Raw genomic sequence first — 22,306 nt, 5'->3', positions numbered from 1 at the left:
TGAAGCTGCTTACACATTGAGCATCAAGATCTATAGAGATAGATCAAGACGCTTGATAAGATTTTTCAATGAGTACATACCTTGACAAAATTTTGAAGTAGTTCAAAATGGAACAGTCAAAGAAAGAGTTCTTGCCTGTGATGCAAAGGTATGAAGTTGAGTAAGACTCAAAACCCGACCATGGCAGAAAATATAAAGAGAATGAAAAAGTCATTCCCTATGCCTCAGTCATAGGTTCTATAAAGTATGCTATGCTGTGTACCGGACCTATTGTATACCTTGCTCTGAGTTTGGCAAAGGAGTACAATTTTGATCTAAAAGTAGATCACTGGACAGCGGTCAAGAATATCCTTAGTGAGGACTAAGGAGATGTTTCTCGATTATGGAGGTGATAAAAGAGTTCGTCGTAAAGAGTTACATCGATGCAAGCTTTTACACCGATCCAGATGACTCTAAGTCTCAATCTGGATACATATTGAAAGTGGGAGCAATTAGCTAGAGTAGCTCCGTGCAAAGCATTGTAGACATAGAATATTTGCAAAATACATACGGCTCTGAATATGACAGACCCGTTGACTAAACTTCTCTCACGAGCAAAACATGATCATACCTTAGTACTCTTTGGGTGTTAATCACATAGCGATGTGAACTAGGTTATTGACTCTAGCAAACCCTTTGGGTGTTGATCACATGACGATGTGAACTATGAGTATTAATCACATACAAATGTGAATATTGGTGTTAAATCACATGGCGACGTGAACTAGATTATTGACTCTAGTGCAAGTGGGAGACTGAAGGAAATATGCCCTAGAGGCAATAATAAAGTTATTATTTATTTCCTTATTTCATGATAAATGTTTATTATTCATGCTAGAATTGTATTAACCGGAAATATAATACATGTGTGAATACATAGACAAACATAGTGTCACTAGTATGCCTCTACTTGACTAGCTCGTTGAATCAAAAGATGGTTACGTTTCCTAGCCATAGACATGAGTTGTCCTTTGATTAACAGGATCACATCATTAGGAGAATGACGTGATTGACATGAGACCCATTCCGTTAGCTTAGCACACGATCGTTTAGTATATTGCTATTGCTTTCTTCATGACTTATACATGTTCCTATGACTATGAGATTATGCAACTCCCGTTTACCGGAGGAACACTTTGTGTGCTACCAAACGTCACAACGTAACTGGGTGATTATAAAGGTGCTCTACAGGTGTCTCCAAAGGTACTTGTTGGGTTGGCGTATTTCGAGATTAGGATTTGTCACTCCGATTGTCGGAGAGGTATCTCTGGGCCCACTCAGTAATGCACATCACTATAAGCCTTGCAAGCATTGTAACTAATGAGTTAGTTGCGGGATGATGTATTACGGAACGAGTAAAGAGACTTGCCTGTAACGAGATTGAACTAGGTATTGAGATACCGACGATCGAATCTCGGGCAAGTAACATACCGATGACAAAGGGAACAACGTATGTTGTTATGCGGTTTGACCGATAAAGATCTTCGCAGAATATGTGGGAGCCAATACGGGCATCCAGGTCCTGCTATTGGTTATTGACCGGAAACGTGTTTCGGTCATGTCTACATTGTTCTCGAACCTGTAGGGTCCGCACGCTTAAGGTTTCGATGATAGTTATATTATGAGTTTATATATTTTGATGTACCGAAGGAGTTCGAAGTCCCGGATGAGATCGGGGACATGACGAGGAGTCTCGAAATGGTCGAGACGTAAAGATTCATATATTGGATGATATGGTTAGGCCAAGGGGTCAAGCCCATGAGGCTTTAGGTCGGTGCAAAAGGAGTTTTGTGGAGGCCAGGGGGCCAAACGCCGGAGACCCTTGCGTCTGGCCCTGGGCCAGACGCCGAGGACCGTGGCGTCTGGGCCAGACGCCAAGGATTGTGGCGTTTGGTCCTGGAGTCCAAGTGGGACTCTTGCCTTTCGGCCAAAACCGACTTTTAGGAGGCTTTTGCTCCAAGTTTCGACCCCGAGGCTCAACATATAAATAGAGGGGCAGGGCTAGCACCAAAGACACAACAATCGATCCCTTGGATCTCTTAGCCGTGTGCGGTGCCCCCCTCCACCATAGTCCACCTCGATAATATCATAGCGGTGCTTAGGCGAAGCCCTGCGACGGTAGAACATCAAGATCGTCACCATGCCGTCGTGCTGATGGAACTCTCCCTCGACACTCGGCTGGATCGGAGTTCGAGGGATGTCATCGAGCTGAACGTGTGCAAGAACTCGGAGGTGCCGTAGTTTTGGTGCTTGATCGGTCGGGCCGTGAAGACGTATGACTACATCAACCGCGTTGTGCTAACGCTTCCGCTTACGATCTACAAGGGTATGTAGACAACACTCTTCCCTCTCGTTGCTATGCATCACCATGATCTTCTGTGTGTGTAAGAAAATTTTGAAATTACTACGTTCCCCAACAGGCGATGGCCGGCGGGGTGGAGGAGGGAGGGGGCAACGGCCGGCGTCGGGATGGAGGAGGGAGGGGTGACGGCCGGCGGTGGGATGAAGGAGGGAGGGGGCGAAAATGCGGCGGCAGCAGACGGCAGTGCCGGTGCGGGGGAGAGTGAGTTGGAGCAGAGAGAGAGGAGAGTGAGGGGCGGCCTAGTAATAGGCTGGCTTTAGCAGTAGCACATATCAAGGCAACGCACTGCTGAGCAGTAGCGCCTTACTATAAAAAGCGCTACTGCTAAGTCTAAGTGTCGGTGTCAAAACCGGCGGATCTCGGATAGGGGGTCCCAAACTATGCGTCTAGGCGGATGATAACAGGAGACAAGGGACACGATGTTTTACCCAGGTTCGGGCCCTCTTGATGGAGGTAAAACCCTACGTCCTGCTTGATTAATATTGATGATGTGTGTTACAAGAGTGGATCTACCACGAGATCAAGGAGGCTAAACCCTAGAAGCTAGCCTATGGTATGATTGTTGTTCGTCCTACGGACTAAAGCCATCCGGTTTATATAGACACCGGAGAGGGCTAGGGTTACATAGAGTCGGTTACAATGGTAGGAGATCTACATATCCGTATCGCCAAGCTTGCCTTCCACGCCAAGGAAAGTCCCATCCGGACACGGGACGAAGTCTTCAATCTTGTATCTTCATAGTCTTGGAGTCCGGCCGATCACGATAGTTCGGCTATCCAGACACCCCCTAGTCCGGAACTCCCTCAGTAGCCCCTGAACCAGGCTTCAATGACGACAAGTCCGACGCGCATGTTGTCTTCGGCATTGCAAGGCGGGTTCTTCCTCCGAATAATTTATAGAAGATTGTAAACACCAGGATAGTGTCCGGCTCTGCAAAAATAAATCCCACGTGACACCGTAGAGAGAATAATGTTACACAAGTTCAATCTGCTGACGTATTTTGTGGCGTGACGTCACACCACTACCAAGCCTTTACTCAAATTGTTTTACTGTTCCACCTCAGCGCGTTTAGTGAAGCGGTTTCCTTGGCACGTCTTGTTGAAGCAGAGATCGTGTTCCCCTTATTTCAGGATTCCCATCAATACGGACGTGGGTAACCCAACCGCGCCATTGATTGTGGCGCTTGGAAGATAAGCGAGTTTTACCAGGCCGGTGGGGACACATGTTTTTGTCCGCCCATATAAGGGGATAAAGATCCAACCCTTTTACCTGCGCCTTCTTCCTCCTTGGCTTATCCATCTCTGCGAACTTGAGCTCCAGCGCCCAAGTCCGCACTTTTCTCCTCAACCTTCTCCAACTATGTCCGGAGCGGGAGGCAAGTGGATGGCCTCCTCCGTCACGGAGGAGCAGATCCAGAAGCTGCGCAACGCCGGATATTTGTCCAGCAACATCGCGCACCGGCTCCCCGTAGAGGGAGAGCTCATCCCCACCCCAGGCCCCATGAGAGGGTAGTATTTCTTCCCCATTTCCTCCGCGGACTGGGCTTCCCACTTCATCCCTTTGTCCAGGGGCTCATGTTCTACTACGGCCTGGATTTCCATGATCTGGCCCTGAATTTCATCCTCAACATCTCGGCGTTTATCGTCGTGTGCGAGGCTTTCCTCTGCATCCAGCCCCACTTCGGCTTGTGGCTCAAGACCTTCAGTGTCAAGCCGAAGGTTGTGAACGGCAGCCAAGCGGAGTGCGGAGGCGCCATGGTGGGCAGGATGTCCCACGTTACTTGGCTGGAGGGCACTTTCGTGGAAACCATTAAGGGGTGGCAATCGGGGTGGTTCTACATCACCGAGCCGCGTGACCCTGATTGGGCAGCGGCCCCCGAATTCAGATCCGGCATCCCTACATAGCTCACCTCCTGGAAAGAGAGTCGCCGGATCTGGGGTGATTCGGAGGAGCTGACCGGACTCCAAGCCTGCATCCAAAAGCTGGTGGACAAGAAGCTCAAGCTTGTCAACGTAGTCCAGGTCATGCTCATCCGCCGGATTCTCCCGTGCCAACGACGGGGCTTCAACATGTGGGAGTTCGATCCGGCGCAGCACCAGACTCTGAGCGGGCTCTTCGAAACTACGTACGAAGATGTCTGGAATGTGCTGTTCAAGGGCGCCGAGGCTCCCGCATCCGCTACCGAAGATCGCGGATTCTGCTCGCAGCGTCCAGCTGATGAGGTAAGTGATTTTGCCACTTTTTTCCATAGTTTGACTCTATGCGGGATCTAAACTCCCTTTACCTTTGACAGGACTGGCTGGCGAAGGCCGAACAGACCATCTGTCCGGCCCCATTGCCAGAGGAACCAGCGGACGCCCTCCTAACGGGGCTGCTGGCTCCGGCACCCCACGTGGTGCCGGAGAAGAAGGCCAAGAAGAAGGCCACGGGTACTCGAAAGAGTTCCCGTTTTCAAGTGTTATCGAATGATGAATCCGAGGCCGACTCCTCCCACCAAGGCGAGGAGGAGAAGAAGAAAGTCTCTCCCCCAGCGGGGGGAGGGAAGAAAAGGAAGGCCTCCCCAACAAGGGAGGCCGAAGGGTCCAAGAAGGGAAAAACTCTTCCCCCGGACTGCTTTGCCAACGCCAGTGACGACGACGAGGACTGGCCACCAAGGGCCAAGCCCCTGGCCAGATTGTAAGTATCCGGACTCCCGAATAACTTCAAGGTTTTTCCTTTTCGCCACATAATGTCTTTCTAATGCCGCATACAACCCTGCAGTCCGCCCAAGGATGATCTTCCCGCTTCGTCGAGCGGGTCCTTAGGTGCGTCAGATATGGATTCTCTTCCGACTGCCTCCACTCCCCGTGATGCGGACGATGCCGAGGTGGGATCCCGGGAAGGGACCCACCAGGAGGAGGAGGCCCCGGAGGTGTCGCAGGACAACCTCCCGGACTTTGCACCGGACTCGGCCCCGGAACCCATAGTGGCTCCGGAGTCCGGCGGGCGACCCCTTCGTAAGAAGGGTAAGACTGTGACGCTGGCAGCCTCCGTCCAACCGGAGGCGCCGGATAGCTTGCTGGAGGCGCTTAATGGCGCCTCCATTGAAGAGGAGCACCACACTGTTATGAGTGTAGTGATTCAGAAGGTTCAGCTTGCCAAGAGCGGGCTGACCGAAGCCTGCAGCAGCCTTCTAACATGCTTTGAGGTAAGAATTTTGATATATGTAAAATAGTACCGCATAGAAAGTAGCCCCTGATGCTCGGTTCGGTGTTCGGAAAGAAAAGCCGGACTGAGGATCTTAAAAAGATATACGCAGGAGTCATAAAAAACATGTCAATATGGGATTGCAGGCTGCGCTGCTGACCTCTGCCGCACTAACTGCGGAGGTCAATGCTTTGAAGGAAAGCCTCAAGCGGTCCGAGAACGAGCTCGGCCGTGCCAAGAAGCAGCTCGAGGACAAGGAAGGTGAGTAACACCTTATTAAAATTGTACCTTACAGAAAAGGATTTTGGTTGCTAAAAGAATGACAAGGATAACGTGGGTATTGCAGGGGCCACTAACGAGGTGGCGACCCTGAAAGAGGCGGTGGCCGCGGCCGAACGCAATGCAGCCGGGGAGCGCACCGAGCGAGAGAAGCAGGAGGCGCGGGTGGCGGAGGTACTGCAAGAGCTCCGGGATCTCGTGAAAAAACATGAGAGCCTGGAGCGTGACTCGAAGACTCGAGAGTCTAAGCTTGCAACGGCTCTTGAGAGTGCCAAAGCCGCTAAGGCCGAAGCCTACAAGGCCCTCCAGGAGATCGAGGCAGTGAAGAAAATAGCAGCGGGTAAGGAATTCTTCGTCCAAAGTAAGCATGTGAGTGTTAATTACCTGTTGCTTACCTGAATTCGGAGCTCTCCAGGAGCGTTCGCAGATCTTCCTCGCAGTGTGTCCGATGCTGCCGCGTTCTACCGGGCCGAGGAGGGGAGCTCGACGGAGAAGGTCTTCTGGTCTCAGTATGCTGAGGCCGGACATCCGGTGCCCCTTTGCGACCAGCTGAAGCAGCTGGTTGAGCTCCACAATGCGGCCGAACAGGACATGAAGGGCCTCATAGTTCGGCTGTGGCCTAAGGAGGCCATGCCTGGGAGCTACTTCGGCCTGGTGCGGCGGCTGGTGGATGCGTGCTCATGGGTTGAAGTCATCAAGCACTCTGCCTGTATTGATGGTGCCCGTCAGGCCCTTGCCCGCGCAAAGGTGCACTGGGGCAAGATGGATGCCCAGAAACTCGTGACGGACCCGCCACCAGAGGGCAAGGAGCATCGCACGCCCGAGATGTATTATAAGAGTGTGCTGAAGGGCGCTCGCACTATTGCGGGTGAGTGCTCCAAAGATGTAATATTTGAGTAGACTCGCATTTTGTTATCCTGTGCGCTGAAAACTTAGTTCATATGCGCTAAGCAACGCTTGTTAATTTAAAATATTACCTTCTGTGCGGCTGTTTATCAAATCTGAGAGATGGCAAGTCGTCGGCTTCAGCCCCCATGCCACGAGTGCTGGGGTGTTCGGGATAAACTTGATCACTCTTGTTCCCATTTTTGGGTCCATCTAGGGAGGCGCTCAACACAGCGAACAAGGCAACCGGACTTAGAATGCTTGAACACTCTCACTTAGCCATAGAATTCTATAATTTTAAATTTCGGCGAAACCCCTAGTCTTCGGAAGGCCGAATTTGGGGCGCTATCCACGCCTGGGCCGGACAAAATCCGGCTCCTCGCTCTAAGCGGCATAAGTCTTTAAGGACTCGCAAAAAACCTCTCGAACAGCGACCGGCTCTCGCCTCATCATGACGGTCAGTTTTAGCTTTCTCCACTGAGGCGTTAACCCAGCTCAACTGGGGCGCAATCGCAGTGGTTCTCCCAGTGCTACCTTAGCCGATACAATGGAACGTAAGGTACCAAAACATGGGAGCCGGGCAAACCCAACTATTGACCCAAGACATGATTCGGAGCTGATGCATATAATTCTATAAGTTCGGAGTGCCGCACTTGTGAAAGTGTTCAGACTTATCACACCATGATGCGGGAAACATAAGCCCCTGGTGTATTTTAACCGTACCAAAGTGTACGGATGCAACATGTCGTAAATGAACATATGTAAAAAAAAGAAATGCAATTATAAGCAAAAAGGTGTTGCATTGTTTTATTCAAGAAGTGCTACTATGAATGCAGAACGATACAAATGGTGCAATAAGCAAGGGACGGGACTGTTAAACATGTCCCCCTCCAGGGGTAGGCTGCGGAGTGGTGTATAAAACAGATTTAATGCTCGTAATGGAGACCACCTGGATATTCGTTGTAGCCTTTATCCTTCCCTGGCTATTGCATCGTGTGGTCGGCAGGTCTGCTGCCGGACAGGGCCTCTGACGAACGGAGTCCTGTGGGTAAAAAATAAAAAGGAAAAAGAAAAAAAAGAACGACACACTTGAGAGCCCCTGGTGTGGTTGAGCCGCAGTCTGGGCTTATAGTGGTCGTGCCCCTCTCCCCATGCCCATGGTATCTTCAGGGTGTAATGGTGTACGCGAAGGACCTGTTTTGATGTTTTACAGGGCCTGGGGTTGGGGCCGCACTGCTACGCGTGCTCGGAACGTGCCAGGTGGTCTTGTTGTAGCTTACTCCGGGCGCGAGCGGCCGGACTCAAGAATTGCCTTAAGAGGCTGCATTGTACTTCTGCCGCGAGAGCCGCTGTATGTTCCTCCGTGCGGAGAGAACGTTCAGTGCTTCCGTTGACCATGATGACTCCTCGAGGGCCTGGCATCTTGAGCTTGAGGTATGCGTAGTGCGGCACCGCGTTGAACTTTGCAAACGCGGTACGTCCGAGCAGGGCATGATAGCCGCTGCAGAACGAAACTATGTCGAAGATTAACTCCTCGCTTCGGAAGTTATCCGGGGATCCGAAGACCACTTCCAGTGTGACTGAGCCTGTACAATTGGCTTCTACACCTAGTATGACACCTTTAAAGGTCATCTTGGTAGGTTTAATCCTTGAGGGGTCTATGCCCATTTGGCGCACTGTATCCTGATAAAGCAGGTTCAGGCTGCTGCCGCCGTCCATCAGGACTCTGGTGAGGTGAAATCCATCAACGATTGGGTCTAAGACCAATGCAGCGAATCCGCCGTGGCGGATGCTGGTGGGGTGGTCCCTTCGGTCAAAAGTGATTGGGTAGGAGGACCATGGATTGAACTTCGGGGCGACTGGCTCCATCGCGTATACATCCCTGAGTGCACGCTTCCGCTCCCTTTTGGGTATGTGCGTTGCATATATCATGTTCACCGTCCGCACCTATGGGGGGAAACCCTTCTGTCCTCTATTGTTCGGCGGTCGGGTCTTTTCCTCGTCATCGTTGTGCAGCCCCTTGTCATTGTTTTCGGCAATTAACTTGCCTGCCTGCTTGAATACCCAACAGTCCCTGTTGGTGTGGTTAGCTGGCTTTTCGGGGGTGCCGTGTATCTGGCACGAGCGGTCGAGTATACGGTCCAAATTGGACGGACCCGGAGTAGTTCTTTTGAATGCCTTTTTCCGCTGACCGGGTTTAGAGCCTCTAAATCTGGCATTGACTGTCGTATCCTCACTATTGTCGCCGTTAATGCAGCATTTGTTTTTGTTACGACGCGACCTGCCATTGCGGTCCTTGATATCCGGACTGCCAGAATTTTTACTGAGGTTGTTGCTGCGTGCTAGCTAGCTGTCCTCACCCGCGCAGAAGCAGGTCATGAGTGATGTGAGGGCTGCCATGGATTTCGGCTTTTCCTGTCCCTGGTGCCGGGCAAGCCACTCATCGCGGATATTATGCTTGAAGGCCGCGAGGGCCTCCGCATCCGGACAGTCGACGATTTGGTTTTTCTTGGTTAAGAACCGTGTCTAGAATTGTCTGGCCGATACGTCTGGCTGCTGAATTATGTGGCTTAGGTCATCAGCGTCTGGTGGTCGCACATACGTGCCTTGGAAGTTATCGAGGAATGCGGCTTCCAGGTCTTCCCAACTCCCAATTGACTCTGCTGGCAAGCTGTTAAGCCAATGCCGGGCTGGTCCTTTAAGCTTGAGTGGGAGATATTTGATGGCGTGAAGATCATCACCGCGGGCCATGTGGATGTGAAGGAGATAGTCTTCGATCCAAACCGCGGGGTCTGTTGTGCCATCATAAGATTAAATATTGACAGGTTTAAACCCTTCGGAGATTTGATGATCCATTACTTCATCTATGAAGCATAGTGGGTGTGCAGCGCCTCAGTACTGGGCGATATCACGACGGAGCTCAAGAGAGCTTTGTCTATTTTGTTCGGCCCGGCCGGACTTACTGTGTCCGGCGCGACGGTTGTCGTCACGTATCGTGGGGCGCCCACGCGATCCATAGATCGATCTTGATTGTCTTGCCCTATCCTCCAATATATCTCGCAAGTCCGGAGCGTTCCCCTGTGGCCTTGTGCTTTTCGAGTGATGCCGGGGTACGGGTCTAGTGAAGGGCCTAGAGGCCTCTCGGTCGCGACCACGGGGTGGTCGGTCAGCCGTATTGTCTCCTGGTGATGAGGGTTCATACGCTTCCTCCTCTAATCGGGGGAGCAGCTTGCGTTTAGGGTAGCTTTTGGAGGGGCATTCGAGCTCATGCTCTTCAGCCGCGAGGACTTCAGTCCATTTGTCGGCTAGCAGATCTTGATCAGCTCTAAGCTGTTGCTGCTTTTTCTTGAGGCTGTTTGCCGTGGCCATAAGCCTGCGTTTAAAACGCTCTTGTTCGACGGGATCCTTAGGCACGACGAATTCATCATCGTCGAGGCTTGCCTCGTCTCCGGAGGGAGGCATATAATCCTCTACCTCTTCTTCTGCCGCTCTCTCATGAGGGCTGCATCTCCGTCCTCCTGCGCTGGATCTTGCTGGAGGGGGTTGTCTTCGGCACTGTCCGGTGTATTATTATCTCCGGTGCCGGAATCTTCATTCTTGCTGTGGCGGGATTTAGAGCGGCGCCGCTGACGCCGGCGCTTGGGCTGTTTCTTGGAGGGGTCATCCTTCGCTGTTCCTTCGCCATTCCCATCCTTTGGGATATCCACCATGTATATGTCATATGATGAGGTGGCTTTCCAGTGCTCGGTGGGCGCTGGTTCTTGGTCGTCTCCGGCATCGTCGTCCATACCGTCGATGTCTTCGGAGTCGTAGTCTAGCATGTCGGTTAGATCATCGACAGCGGCTACCAAGTGGGTGGTGGGTGGGCTTTGAATTTCTACGTCGTCCGCATCCCAACCGTCCTGACCGCAGTCCGGCCAGGGCTCTCCTGATAACGAGAGATACTTTAGCGAACTCAAGATGTCACCGAAAGGTGAGTGTTGAAAGATGTCCGCTGCGGTGAATTCCATGATCGGCACCCAATCGGATTCGATCGGAGGGGGCGCGGGAGGTTCGGAGTCCGGCGAGGAGTCCGGCACCTCAGAGTCACGAGCTTTATGAGGAACAAGGTCAGTGTTCGGCTCTATCGCCGTAGAGGTTGCAGCCCCCGAGGCGGTGTCTAGCCATCCGTCCTCGATCTGCGCAGCCGGCTCTGAATTGAAGATCGGAGCGGGTTCGAGTGCGGCCTCTAGGGTACTGTCCGGCTGCAGAGCTAAATCATGCTCGCCGTGACAGTGCGGCACGCTCGGCTGTGGCTCGAATCCATCGAGGATCAAGTCCTCGTGGATGTCAGCCGTGAAGTTCAAACTTCCAAATCTGACCTGACGGCCAGGGGCGTAGCTTTTGATCTGCTCCAGATGGCCAAGCGAATTGGCCCGCAGCGCAAAGCCGCGGAATACGAAGATCTGTCCGGGGAGAAAGGTCTCACCCTGGACCGCGTTGTTGATGATGGTCGAAGAAGCCATCGAGCCTATCGGTGACGACACAGAGGAACTCTCAATGAAAGCACCAATGTCGGTGTCAAAACCGGCGGATCTCGGGTAGGGTGTCCCGAACTGTGCGTCTAGGCGGATGGTAACAGGAGACAAGGGACACGATGTTTTACCCAGGTTCGGGCCCTCTTGATGGAGGTAAAACCCTACGTCCTTCTTGATTAATATTGATGATGTGTGTTACAAGAGTGGATCTACCACGAGATCAAGGAGGCTAAACCCTAGAAGCTAGCCTATGGTATGATTGTTGTTCGTCCTACGAACTAAAGCCATCCGGTTTATATAGACACCGGAGAGGGCTAGGGTTACACAGAGTCGGTTACAATGGTAGGAGATCTACATATCCGTATCGCCAAGCTTGCCTTCCACGCCAAGGAAAGTCCCATCCGGACACGGGACGAAGTCTTCAATCTTGTATCTTCATAGTCTTGGAGTCCGGCCGATCACGATAGTTCGGCTATCCAGACACCCCCTAGTCCGGAACTCCCTCACTAAGCATGCAAAAATACATTGTCTGTCAATGGAAACAGACATTGGCCATCAATGATCTTTTTGTGTACAATCTGAATTGTCAATATGAGTTCTCTCCGGTAGGAACCGGAGAAGACTCATATTACGGCCACAAATTATACACATAGCGTTCAATGAAGACCAAGTGGTTGTGATAGTCTGAGAAGTAACATATTTAAGGTGGTAAACACCCTGTTCGTGGAGTGAGGTGGGACTAAACTTGTGGACTGAACTTAGCAGTAGAGAGCTTTATAGAAATGCGTTGCTGCTAACATCTATAGTAGTAGTGCGGTGCGGAATACCGCGCTACTCCTATAACTAGCTTGACGACGAGGTCATGGCAATTATAGTAGTAGCGTGGTTTACAGAGGACGCGCTACTGCTATTTTTCTTTCGGTAGCGCGTTTTTTCTTGCACGCGCTGCTGCTAAATAGCAGTAGCGCCATATTTTGAAGAGCGCTGCTGGTAAGATTCTGTGTATAAGGTTTTTCCTAGTAGTGCAGGCTTGTGGGCTTCCGTTTAGTCATTCTATAGGTTAAATATTAACGTAAATTCTGAGTACGTTAAAGAAAAACGGCCTGCACAACAGTGGAGGAGCCGTGGTCTTCTCTCGGATCATGTTTAGCCTGCGAGATCTTGATAGTGGTGGGGTTAGTCGGCGTGGCGACGGCCAACCAACTCGTGCCTTTTTTCCTTTGGGTTCTCCCTCGTGTCGGGCTTGTGGCTCCCTCCTCCTTTGGTGGCTGCGCGGTGACCTTAGGGCATGGTTGCTTCGCCACTCTCTCCTACTACGATGTAACTGAATAGATTACTAATTGTAGTGCATAAATCAAGTTTCAATAGCATAATCCACAACTAGGCAGACCCTTCTTTACCAGTGTTTATTCTCTTTGATTATTTTAGCATTCACGTGCCTACAGTTCTTTTCATTAGAACCAGTTCAACACATTGTCTTTTATTGGCTTGTGCCTACAATTTTTTTCAATTATAGCCAAAAAGCATACTCTTTTATCGTCAAATGGCGCATGTGACACACAATAGCTCATGTTTGGGACAGCCCACTAATAGGCACCAGAAGGACCTGTGTTTGTAAGGCACGAGTATAAATTAAAAAAACGACAAGTTAAAGGATCGAACTCACGACCTAAAAACTTGACCACTGGGTGTTGGCCAATCGAATAAATGACAAGTTAAAGGATCGAACTTACTTGGGAAGAACAACGAGAGAGCCCATCTTATAAGCCTTGTGATGGAGGCTGCAATGGAGACAGTGCCTGTTTGAAATTGGACTGAAGAATGGAGGAACTCCACGGACATGCAGCGCAGCCTTGTTGGTGGTAACTAGTCTTACATAGCTGAGAAAAGTAGAGTCTCCAAACTGCAGCAATATTCTTACTTAGCTGAGAAAAGCATAGGAGTATTTTCACTGCCATGTTTTTCAGTAGTTAGTGTGCATTATGATCACAACTGATCAATTGACGCAAGGGATTTGTTTCATGTAAACTCATTGGATCTCGTGTATGCCACCAGATCTCTTTCTGTGTTTTCATCTCTTGTATGTTCCCTCCTAATAACATTTCTTTTCTTTCATGAATGTTAACTTCCGTGCTTGAACTACTATTCTAGATGACCGCTATTCTCCTAGAGAAGAACAGATGTGTGTGCTCCATCTAGAAAAGCAGTGTTGTAAGCAGGCACCGACAAACGGTGAGGCACTCGTGTGTGCCTTGCATTTTGTTTCCGAATAAGGACAAATTTGCAGCCACCACCCTAAAGTTTTTGTTCTTGTACAAATAAGGACACATTGTTTGTAGCCACCACCCTAAAGTTTGTGTTTTCTTACAAATAAGGACAAATTTTTGACAAGTCGGGGGAATTTTCGTTAGAAATTTCGACATCATAACGCATGAGAAAGAATTGTAGGCGCCTAATGCAGCTCTACGCCCGTCACTCCCTTACAACCTAGATACTCATTTCTCATCACCCAAACAGGTTGGTGCGAGATAATGGATGGATGTACCTCGTGTTCAGCATCCATTGTCCACTGTCGTGCGCATACCCATCGCCAATGTCCCTTGCTCAGATTCACCAAACATAATATCTTCGGTCTTCCTTCGTGTGCTATCTTATCTATATGAACGAAAATCACAGGCACCACCACATACGGGAATGAGAGCTTATGTTGAGATGTGTAATAACATTAGAGATTCTGAAAAGGAACATAAACAAAATGTAGGGTCAAACTTACTTGAAGGAAAACGGATAACGGCAACGCGACTATCCATATTGTCCACACCATCCAGGTTCATGTTCAAGTTCAAAGCACAAGGGCTCATAGATATACATCATCTAGTTGCCCACGGGGTTGGCGATGAAATGCAGCTCCAGATATCTTTCCTCATTTGGATCAAACTTGGACGCCCGCATCTGCATCTCAAAGGACAAACATGAGAACATCATATCGAGGTGGAATTTGATTAGCCACTAGTCACTATGATCTAGCACAGTGCTTGATGTACATTAGTTTTGGTGTCAGCTACAACAGTTAGTAAGGAGTTACAGAGTTGTTTAACTCGTGTCTCCTGATTTTAGGTAACTTTTCAATCATCATCAATCTGTGAGACTAGCTTGAGCTACTAGTTTGCAATGCAACATGTAAAAGTATCTAAGAGATAACAACTTTCAAAGCAACTGTTTAGTAAGCTGGAGGTGTTGATTATCTAGTTAGTACAATGTATCTCACTAATGGGAAATGTCTCCATGCTCGGCTTTGGAAAATGGAACTCCATCTGTCGAAAAGTCTAATTGACAGCCAATATATGATTCCAAATTAGACTTTTCGACGGATGGATACATGTCTTTTATTTTCACATTTTCTTATGCCAAAAAATCCATTGGGTTGTCTTGTCCGATGAAGTTTTGGTGGGCTGGAAGGCGAGAGGGGTCATGGGTCTGCGTCTCATCTTGTCTCAAGTATATAGTCTTAGTATTACGTTCATTTATTTCTTTGTTAGTACAATGTTGACACAAGAACGAAGACCATTACATGGATGGTGCTTTGGCTCGATGGTTCCCGCCCTCTATGACGAGTGACCCACTGTTCCAATCATTGACCCAAATGGGGAAAATGTCACTAGTTGGAAATTCCTCCATGTTCGGCCTTGGAAAATGGAACTCCAGTCCCAATCTAATTTTATATGTTTAAATAATTCACTATGAATATGTGATTCCAAATTAGACTTTTCAACAGATGGCTACATGTATTTTTTCATATTTGCTTATGCCAAAAGGTCCATTGCGTTGTCTTGTCCGATAGGGTTTTGGTTGGCTGGAAGGCTAGGCGGATCATGGGTCGGTATCTCGTATCAAGTGCATGGTATTCATATTACATTCATTTATTTCTCTGATAGTAGCGATGTTGACACGACAAAGAAGACCATGATGTGGATGGTGCTTTGGCTCAATGACTCCTGCCCTCTATGTCGAGTGACCCACTATTACGATCGTTGCTCACGTCTGGCACCTCAACTTTCTTGCCGAACGGTCATCGTAAACATAAAAGCCAAGATACGATGTGTCATATGTTATCCAGGGAGAGAGGTGGCGAGACCATCCATATAGGCGTGTGGTTGTGTGTGTGGGTCCATCCATCCATGTCTAGGTTTGGTTCCTTGATTCATTCTGTCATTCGTGTGATATGCTTTCTTAACACTTTTCTATGTGTGTGTTTTATTTTATTTTTATGTTTTCCTATTTTGTTATCCTCTTACAAGCACCTTTTTTCCTTATTATGTTTTGTATTTATTTATGTTTATTTGGTTTTATTTCCTTCTTCTATTTTCCTTTTTCTCTCTCTTTCTACTAGGATCTTTTTCTCTAGTGTACATATGTTATTTTTCTTATTGAATAATGTATGTGGCAACCATGTGGTATATTCCAAAACTGCCACACGATCTCATCAACGCCCTTCGATTGTGATCTCAATCCAAACGCGCCTCTTCTCTAATTTTTCGCTGCAAGCGACCTCATTCTCCAGACGGCCCACCCACCTCCCTCGCCTTCCTTTCCCCTCCTCCCATCCCCAACCCGATCACGCCCTCACCAGATCCAGGTGAGACCTCAGGGAGAGCTCCACCCCCAGCCTGTGGGGCGTCGGGATCCAGTCCGTGGTGCCCTTGGGACTTCACTGTCGAGCCTCCTCGTCCTTATCGTCCTCGACAATGGCTGCCCTGGTATCCCATCTCGTCGTGCGTATGGACCCATGCCGGCGGCTCCGTCCATCGACATGTGGGCGCCACAACCTAAGGAAACTCACCGGCGGTGCAACTCCCTACCACCAATGGCCGCAGTGTACACCACCGTCGGTCACTCACGCCCCTGACATGCAACTTCATCGCCGTGGCATACGGCTGGACGAGCACCTGCACATCACCCCTTTCTCCATGGATTCGCTGCGTCGCCTACCCATCTCCAGCATACTGTTGTCATATTAGTGCCAAAGTTAGTGCTCTGGACTGTTGTCATATTCCTTTTAGCATTTGGATACCATCTAGCATAAGTACACAATTGATTTAGAGTTCGCTACTGGTGATGCAATACTTACACTTGGCAATAGGCTGGAGTTGTTCTTTGTTGCTAATATAGTCATGAACCATGCTATATTCTGTTTTACCAAAGCAATTGTTCTGATGATGACATTGGTTCATTATCATCTAGGCATGGAAGCATGGTACGGGTGTTGTGTGCCAATCAACAAGGCTTGTCATCATCACCATTTGTTAGGTGTTATGAGATTGATATGTTAATCAAGGTTTCTCCATGTTAGGTGTTACAAACCTGCTCCTCCTGGCCATAGACAAAATATTTAGGATGGAGGAATGTCAAAATACTGATGAAATTGGGAGTGCATTGGAGACCCTAGGTCTAATTGGTACAAGTAAGTTACGATTTCTACGTCTTTCTAGTAATTTTCTGTTGTACTGAAACCTGCATCTTTCGGGAGTGGTCTCATTAACCATAATACTTCATTTCACTATCTGGCCTACCCTTTGTTTATCTTGCACGGTTGATGAAATAGCAACTCAAGGAGCACGATTGTTATTCTCTGATCGACCAAATATTGCCAAACATGTGCTAGAAATTTCCTTTGATAGGAAGGGCAGAGGTAAATAATTAGTAAGTTCGTGTAATACTACTACACTGTTGGTCATTGGCAAAGTCTCCAGAAACCATTTCTCTTAGAGTAATGCTATGAAACTTTCAGGCGGCTTTACATGCATTTTTGGAAGCATAAGTGATGTTGATTGACAACAAGACCAGATGAAACTAGATGATTATCAAGCAGAAGAGTGCCTGAAGCGCTTCTACACTGAAGCATCAAAGAGTTCATAATTAAGTCATTCAGTTAGTGCAACACAATTTCCCTAGTTTTATATTTCTCAGAATTGAAAACCTTCCATTGTTTTGCAGCAACATCAATGTTTCTCTTCCTTTGTTATCTGCAAGAAAAGAAATATTTCAGATCTAACCTATCTCTTGGCTAGAAAATGGCCTCTCCGAAATTTATTGTTTATGTTATAGGCATAATATATCTTATGTTGGTCTTATGGAAAATCGGATAATTTGTATGATATCCTTATAAGCAAGAAATTCTTATGAGAAACATATAATTCATATGAACATATGACAGAAAAGAAAAATATGTTGTATTGTTAAGGCGGCTGGCACATAAAAGAGCAACGACATTACAAAAAACGAAATATGTATGCTTAAACATTTGTTTTAGCTGATGATGGTAACTTTGACCCGAATGAAAAATTGTTGAAATATTCCTCTGGTAACCTCTTTGTACACAACAAGCTAATTTATGCACCGCAAACCTGATAACATATGAACACACACATCATGGTAGCTTTGACTGGGAAAAAAGTTGTTGAATTTTACCCGGTAACCTCTATGTCCATAACATGACAACTTAAGCTCTGCAATCTGATAACTCACGTACAAATACGGTGGTAACTTTTGACACAAGGAAAAGAGTTGGTGAAACACACTCTTATAATTTTTGTGTAAAAAATCTGGTAATATACGCACCGTGGTGTTGGTAACTTACGTACAAACACCATGGTAAACTTTGACCAAAGAATATTTTTTGTTAAAACATACCCCCGGTAATTTCTACGTAAAGAGCATTATAATATATGCGTTGCGAAGCTAATTACTTGGGTACAAACACCACAATATCTTTTATCTAGGGAAAAAAGTTGATGAAAACACCAGCTAACATCATGGTAAATTTTTTTGACCCAAGAGAAAACTTATATGAGAACATACCTCGTAAGTTTTGCGAAAATAGCATGGTAATATACTCAACGCAAGCATGATAACTTACACATAGACACCATGATAACTTTTGAAGGGAGGGGCGGAGTTGTTGAAAACATGCTCATGGTAAATTCTGCGTAAATATGATGGTAATATACGCACCGCAGATATGATAACTCACACATAGACACCATGGTAACTTTTGAGCGGTGAAAAAAGTTTAAAACATGCTCAAGATAAATTCAGCATAAATAGCATGGTAATATTTGAACCGCATACCTTAAAATTTCACACAAAAACCGCGGTAACATTGACCAAGGAGGGGAAAAGTTATTGAAAAACTTATACTTCCGATAACTTATGGGAAAATAGCACGATGATATATGAATTGCATACCCGATAATTTACATACAAACACCATGTAACTTTGATCAAGAAGGGAAAACGATAGTTGAAAAATATGCCTCCAGTAACTTGTGCAAAAATAGCACGATAATCTATGAACTGCATACCTGATAACTTACATACAAACACCATGCTAACTTTAACTATGGGGAAAAAGTTATTGAAAAACTTACCCTCCTGATAACTTCTGTCAAAATAACACGGTAACATACGAACAACGTTTCCGATAATTTATATACAAACACCATGGTAACTTTGACCAAATGGAAAAATTTGTTGAAAAACATACCCCACAGTAACATATGTAAACATAACACGATAGTAACGAACCGTATACCCGGTAACTTATGTACAAACATCATGGTAAATTCGACAAAGGGAAAAAGTAGTTGTTAAAAACATACCCCTGATAATTTATGTGAAAATAGCTCGGTAATATACGAAACGCATACCCAATAACTTACCTACAAACCCCGTGGTTACTTTGAGGAGAAAAAAAGATAGTTGTTCAAAAACATAACCGCCGGATAACAGATGTGGTAACTTATGTAATTCATGTGAGGGAACTTTTGTGCCGATAACTTACGTATAAACATGTTGGTAGCTTTTACCAAAGACAAAAAAGCTATTTCAAAACATAACCCCGGTAACTTATGTGAAAGTAACACGTTAATATACAAACAACATATCCGATAACTTATGTACAAATAATGCAGTAACTTTTAACCAAGGAAAGAAAAAATTGTTTGAAAAACATAACCATGATAACTTATGTGAAAATAGCACGTAACTTGCATATAATAGGCATGTTAACTTATTAGCCTAGGTGTGGTAACTTATGTAGCCTTGGCATGGTAACTTATGATTCAAAAAAAGTCGTCAAAATATACCAACATGGGATCTAGTTTCGAAGATCTCGTCGTGACGAGTCTTTTATGTGAAGACAATTTATGCATCGGACTTACGGTTTGAGCAATAAAACTTTTTAAAATTTTGAAATAAAGAGAATATAATTAAAAGGAAGAATGTCGTGGAAGAAGAAAAAACAAGCAAATACATGCATGTATGTAATTAAAGTGAAGTGAGGAGATATGTGGCAATTTTGCTTATATGGCACACATGTGCCAAATATTGCGGTCCTTTTTTTATATGTCACTACAATATATCTCACTAATGATCCCTAAAAAAACTCAATATTGGGAAATGCCTCCTTGTTCGGCCTCGGATGAAGTAACTCAAGTCCCCACCTACTCTTTTCAAGATAAAGCACACATATATTTAACTCACGACGAATATGTGTTTTCAAATTAACGCAAAGATAGACTATTTTATTAGAAGACTACATGTCTTTCTTCATAGCTTCTTATGCTAGCAGTTCCATCTTGTTGCCTTATTTGACATGGTTTTGGTTGCCTTGGAGGCGAGACAGATCACGAGTCTGCATGTTGTCTCAAGTGTGTAGTCTTGTCTTACATCCTTTTTTTTGTTACATGTAATGTCTCTATGACGAAGAAGATCATGATCGATGGTTCATGTCCTCTCTGTTGACAGACCCATCGTTCCGATCGTTCGTCCTGTCTGGCACTCAAACTATTATGCTGAGCGGTAATTGGGAGCATAATTTGTTTGGTGCCAAAAATTGGCATTGCCAATGTTTGGCATTGTGCAAAATATTGGCTACTAAATGATTGGTTACCAAGTTGTCTTGCCTATTTCATATAAAGTTGCCAACATTTGGCTAGCCAAATATTGGTAGAAAATGAATCATGCTCTGGAATTATGAAAACCTGAATCAGTTATCTTATAGGTCATGTAGGATGTATAGGTAGTCTCTCTATAGGTTTGTGGTTGAGTGGGTGGTTTCATTCATCCATGTCTTGGCTTGCTGAAGTTTGTTTGTTTCCTTGGTTTGTTTTTCTCTCTTTTGTCTGTTTTGTTGGATGTTGCTTTTTCAAGTTTTACTTTTCTTATCCTGTTTATTTTTTCCTCAAGTGTTCTTTTTCATTTTCTCTTGTTTTACGTCAATCGAAAGGAGGGCTATACATGAAGGAAATATGCCCTAGAGGCAATAATAAAGTTATTATTTATTTCCTTATATCATCATAAATGTTTATTATTCATGCTAGAATTGTATTAACCGGAAACATAATACATGTGTGAATACATAGACAAACATAGTGTCACTAGTATGCCTCTACTTGACTAGCTCGTTTATCAAAGATGGTTATGTTTCCTAGCCATGGACAAAAGAGTTGTCATTTGATTAACGGGATCACATCATTAGGAGAATGATGTGATTGACTTGACCCATTCCGTTAGCCTTAGCAGTTGATCGTTTAGTATGTTGCTACTGCTTTCTTCATGACTTATACATGTTCCTATGACTATGAGATTATGCAACTCCTGTTTATGGGAGGAACACTTTGTGTGCTACCAAACATCACAACCTAACTGGGTGATTATAAAGGAGCTCTACAGGTGTCTCCGAAGGTACATGTTGGGTTGGCGTATTTCGAGATTAGGATTTGTCACTCCGATTGTCGGAGAGGTATCTCTGGGCCCACTCGGTAATGCACATCACTATAAGCCTTGCAAGCATTGCAACTAATTAGTTAGTTGCGGGATGATGTATTACGGAACGAGTAAAGAGACTTGCCGGTAATGAGATTGAACTAGGTATTGAGATACCGACGATCGAATCTCGGGCAAGTAACATATTGATGACAAAGGGAACAACGTATATTGTTATGCGGTCTGACCGATAAGGATCTTCGTAGAATATGTGGGAGCCAATATGAGCATCCAGGTTCCGCTATTGGTTATTGAGCGGAGACGTGTCTCAGTCATGTCTACATTGTTCTCGAACCTGTAGGGTCCGCACGCTTAAGGTTTCGATGACAGTTATATTATGAGTTTATGAGTTTTGATGTACCGAAGGAGTTCGGAGTCCCAGATGAGATCGGGGACATGATGAGGAGTCTCTAAATGGTCGAGACGTAAAGATCGATATATTGGACGACTATATTCGGACTTCGGAAAGGTTCCGAGTGATTTGGGTATTTTTCGGAGTGCGGGAGAGTTACGGGAATTCGCCGGGGAGTATATGGGCCTTATTGGGCCATACAGGAATAGAGGAGAGAGGCCAAAAGGAAGAAGGCCTGCGCCCCCCCCCCTCTGGTCCGAATTGGACAAGGGGCGCAGCCCCCTTTTCCTTATTCCTCTCCCCCTCTTTCCCCTTCTCCTACTCCAACAAGGAAGGAGGGAGTCCTACTCCCGGTGGGAGTAGGACTCCCCTTGGGGCGCCCCCTCCCCCCTTGCTCCTTTATATACGGGGGCAGGGGGGCACCTCTAGGCACGACAACAACAATTGATCCCTTGGATCTCTTAGCCGTGTGCGGTGCCCCCTCCACCATAGTCCTCCTCGATAATATTGTAGTGGTGCTTAGGCGAAGCCCTGCGACGGTAGAACATCAAGATCGTCACCACGCCGTCGTGCTGACGGAACTCTCCCTCGACACTCGGCTGGATCGGAGTTCGAGGGACGTCATCGAGCTGAACGTGTGCTAGAACTCGGAGGTGCCGTAGTTTCGGTGCTTGATCGGTCGGGCTGTGAAGATGTACGACTACATCAACCAATTTGTCATAACGCTTCCGCTTTCAGTCTACGAGGGTACGTGGACAACACTCTCCCCTCTCATTGCTATGCATCACCATGATCTTGCATGTGCGTAGGAATTTTTTTGAAATTACTACGTTCCCCAACAGTGGCATCCGAGCCTAGGTT

The sequence above is a fragment of the Triticum aestivum genome, chromosome 1B, assembly GCF_018294505.1.
Source record: "Triticum aestivum cultivar Chinese Spring chromosome 1B, IWGSC CS RefSeq v2.1, whole genome shotgun sequence".
NCBI classification, from domain to species: domain Eukaryota; kingdom Viridiplantae; phylum Streptophyta; class Magnoliopsida; order Poales; family Poaceae; genus Triticum; species Triticum aestivum.
Note: the sequence above shows the minus strand (reverse complement) of the source record.